The sequence below is a fragment of the Apis dorsata genome, unplaced genomic scaffold, assembly GCF_000469605.1.
Source record: "Apis dorsata unplaced genomic scaffold, Apis dorsata 1.3 scaffold_12, whole genome shotgun sequence".
Lineage (NCBI taxonomy): Eukaryota > Metazoa > Arthropoda > Insecta > Hymenoptera > Apidae > Apis > Apis dorsata.
The window spans coordinates 119,370-124,003 of record NW_006263315.1 but is presented as its reverse complement, the minus strand read 5'-3'; the positions used below and the strand labels follow the sequence as shown (position 1 = coordinate 124,003).

The following is a 4,634-nucleotide window of genomic DNA, read 5'->3' as shown; positions in this document are numbered from 1 at the left end:
CCTCTTCTATGGCAATTTGCCGGGCCTCTTCGGCTTATAGCCTCTTCTTTCTTCGGGCGCAATGCCCGCTGAAACTTAAAACTAGGTTCGAGATTCCCTAATAATAAATAATAATAAAAAAGAAAAAAAATACCCCGGCCCTACCTACTTATCACTAATACACACACATACCAGAAATTATGCTACCTATCCTACCTAACTCTATATTTAAAAAAATGGCAAAACAGGCACACCAACACACTCTCTCCACGGTTCTCTCACATAACACCCGGGCGCAAAAGCCTACACTAGGAAGAATGTCCCGGGACACCTTCGACACCCGAGCTTGACACGCTACTTTCATACTCTAACTTTACGTACCATTTTCCTGAAATCGACTGACAATGGCTAGTGTCCATTGCGTAAATTATAATAAAAACACGTCATGTCTATCTCAATTTTAATTGGAAATATTTATATTCGGAAAAAATAATTATATCTGCTAAAAAAAAAATTATTTACAAATAAAGAAAAAAAATTTACAAGAATAATTGAAATTTTCGCACTGTTATAATTTATAATGTAATAATTTGTGATATTATAGCAATGTAATACTGAGATCAATAAATATATATATTATCCGCATTTAATATCTTAAAATTGTTATTATAAATGGAAATTCGATTGATAATTAAATAATAATTGAAACGACGCAATTCCACAGCCTAACCACACATACATAATGTGGAAAATACGTCGTGCACGGTACACTAACGCATTGTCAGTCGCTGAGAAATAATTATAAGCTTATAAACTATAGCCATCATGCCCATTGCCTCTCTCTCACTCAAGTAACACCTGGGCACGTGAATGAGATCCTGGCTATGAACATGGAAAGGATTAAATCTGAAAATCCTAATCTAAAAAAGATATTAGCGCATTTATCTAACGGGCTAATGTTCTTTAATTTCATATATTCTTGTCTCAAATTATTTTTGACTCTACTTTATATTCTATTTTATTAATTTAAAGAATTATTGGTATAAATACAAAGATTCTGTAATACTTTATTGAATTTAATAAATTATTAAAAATATAAAAGAAATTTGTAATGAATTTAAAAAGTTAAGATTCAATGTATTGAAATATAAATATTGATAGAATATTATACCTCAGGCGATTCCTTCACCAAAGCATATCATTGAAAAAATGTAAACAGTATTCAAAACTTGTTGCTTTGATTTCGAAATCTACCTGTCGCGAAATGTCTTCTTACACATAAGATTTTATTATGTTTTTAAACAAAAGGAATTTAAATAATTAAACTTAAAGTCTATGATAAGAATCGAATAATTAAATTATTCAATTTTAAAAGATAGTCAAATTATTATAAAGCAAAAGATGAAAAAATGAAAAAAAACTTTAATATTAATAATATATTTAAAAATATGCAATGTGCAAGAAGACCTAGCCTGATTTAATAAATAAAAAAGTAAATGTTACTACTCATGGGTATAACAAATATATATATATACCCATGATCACTATGCTCCTGCAAAATTCTACGTATACAACCAATCACCCGTGTCGATTCGGATCTTTTATCCTACGACATGATTGAGTGATTGGAGGAACAATAATGCATGCGACTCACCATTACGTTGTCAATAGTCTATCGTAGCCTACAAGAAGTAGATTTCATCAAATGAGATCATAAAAACTGAAGAAAAATTGAGAAATATCTGTAACAAAAAGTGAATATCATAATTTAAAATATAATATTGATTATTCAAAAAAACTTTACATATAAAAAAAAGAAAATTATTATTTATTAAAATAATATAAATAATAAAGTATATATATAATAATAAAATAATAAATTTTAATAAATTTTAATAATAATAGAAATAATAGAAATAGATTCTTAAATATTAATATAAAGACTTAAAATTTAGAAATTGCAAATCTAATAATTTTATTCAGAAATAACAAAATAAAAAATTAAATAAAATAAAAAATAAATACCTTTTTTACATAATGAATGCTTGTTTTATGTTTTTAACTGACTCTTACACTGATTCTAATTCCGAAAACAAATATATACAAAGAAAAAAAAATAAAAGACTAGATATAAAAGACTTGATATATCCGTTTATGTTATAATTGGCGAACTAACACTGATTCTAATTTCGCGTATGATTATTAAATTTAATTAGAACCATTATGTTCAAACAAATATTAAGAATACTATTACAATAAATACTAATTCTATCAACCGCATTGCACGCGGTTACAAACAATTTTCGAAACCAAACACAGAAAAAATCTTCATAAAAGTTGTCAGTACCTTCAATAAAAAAATAAAATATTACATTATAATTTATTTTAAATAGGATAATAATTATTAAGAATTTTTGAAATAATGAAAAAAATTAATGAAGTCTATTAAATTTCAAATTTGAGTAGAAATATAATTAGCTTTATAAATATAATTTATTAATATATTAAAATGAGAAATTTTACCGTTCATCGAAGCCATTTTAATTTCATTGGCATCCATTGAAATTTGAAATTTATATATATATATATTATTGAAATTCTTCCCGCCATTTCGCCATTTTAACAATTAACTGCATATAACAATATCTGCACAAAAAAAATCAAAATTTTGAAGTACGCATATAAATTATAAAAATATTAACCGATTATATTAAAATAAAACAATAATCAAGCACAAATTTCATTTTAGAAAGTTATAATATGAATAATGAGCTAACTGTAACCTGTACCTTCAAATAATATATGGATGAAAAAAAGAATAATTTATTCGCCAAAGGATTATTCATTTATAATAAGAAATACGTAATTATAAATTAGTAATATATAAATCACAAACAATAACTATAAAATAAAACTACACAGCACAAAATCTTAAAAAAATCACAAGTTTCAAGAAAAAATGATACGTCTATACACTTCAATCACCGAAACTAAAATGACGCCACATTGCGATTTCGATTATCGAATTGAATTAGGAGAGATCGATAATTTGACAATAATCGAAATATCGAGTTTCGATACATGCGAATGCCTAATTTCGTAAAAAAAAATATATTATAAGAAATATTTTTAATCTCTAATCTTTTAGAAATAAATATATATATATAAATATATACTACATAACAAATAAATTATATATTTTAAGAAAAATGACATTTTTAATCACCATAAATATCGATATTACAATGGCGATATGCCAATTTCGATTATCGAATCACGAGTTAGCAAAGGAATATGCTTTGTAATTTGGTAAAAATATATCGAGCATGCTATGACCTCTAATTCATAAAAACTCTATATTATAAGAAATGTTTATAACCTACAGTATTAGCGAAAAAGAAATATAAATATATAAATAGTACGAATAAACGTTCACATACACATTTAAAAAAGAAAAAGTGTATTATTAAAATAATTTAATTTAATAATATAAAATTGATTTTAATAAATATATATATCTCCTATATTTGTTTCAATATGAATAAAAACCTATTTTAAATATGTCTATTTTTAAAAAAGAATAAAATATTACCTGAATATCAGAAGAATTATCGATTATAAATCACCATATATTCCTTCGAAATTTCTGAAGAATCCCAATCAAACAATTTAGACTTTTTTAAAAATAAAAATCACAAACCATAAAAAATGTATAAGATTGTAATATATTAAAATAAAGCAATAATTAAATTGAAATCCTAGCTGAAAAACATAATATAATAAAAGCTATCGGTAACCTCAACAATCAGATAAACAATCGAAAAAGTAGAAAGAAATCCAAAGATTATTTAAATTTTGTTATCATAATATTTAATACTTTCTTGAATAAATAAATTATTTTATAAATACAGTAATAGAATAATAGAATGAAATTACTTACTATTATTGTATGTTCCAAACTGGAGAATCATCCGACCACGATGATTTTCTATAGACGAATGACACTACTTGCCTAAATACGTGTTACAAATTCGCCCAGGACGTTTCTAATTGGCTGGAGCGACACGATTCCTTATTTACTTAAACCGCGCGAAAATTGAAGTATTATATAATACACATATTTAATTACAGATTTTAATATAACTGATCTACAAAAAGATTGTTTTTTAAATATGCAATAAAAATTAATTATTAAAATTAATTTGGCATAAAAATTAATTAAAAATAATTCAACGAAACACAATAAAGGAAGATATAAGATAAAAATTAATTAAATTTGAAGAGACTGTAATATAAAAAGAAAGTTATATATAAAATATAATAAAATATATATAATAATATATATAAAATATAAAATATAATTAATTAGAAAAAATTGAAATATAAAACGATGAGTTTAAGTTAGTTTTTAATTCGATATCGCTTTCCAAAGAATAAATTTTTTTATTATGATCTTTCTAATGCAATATTATTGATTAAATATTATAATTTGGAAAATAATATCAAATAACAAATTTTACATTACATTAAAATGTTCATATTATATTTAATCCAAGAATTTATTTTATAATTTAATTAAGATTAAAATATTCATTTGCATTAAGATTAAAATACAAAGTATTATAATGATTCCATGCAGTATATAAAATAATATC

General features: G+C 23.7%; 1 long non-coding RNA gene across 1 annotated transcript; it reads right to left on the bottom strand.

Annotated features, from left to right (window-relative positions):
* Positions 1 to 2,504: 2,504 nt before the first annotated feature.
* LOC116185273 lies at positions 2,505 to 4,069 on the bottom strand. The gene is made up of 3 exons (XR_004150079.1): positions 3,920 to 4,069; positions 3,572 to 3,653; positions 2,505 to 2,625 (listed from the first exon to the last, which is right to left on the bottom strand). It is a non-coding gene; the product is annotated as an uncharacterized LOC116185273 (long non-coding RNA).
* Between the last annotated feature and the right edge of the window lie 565 nt (positions 4,070 to 4,634).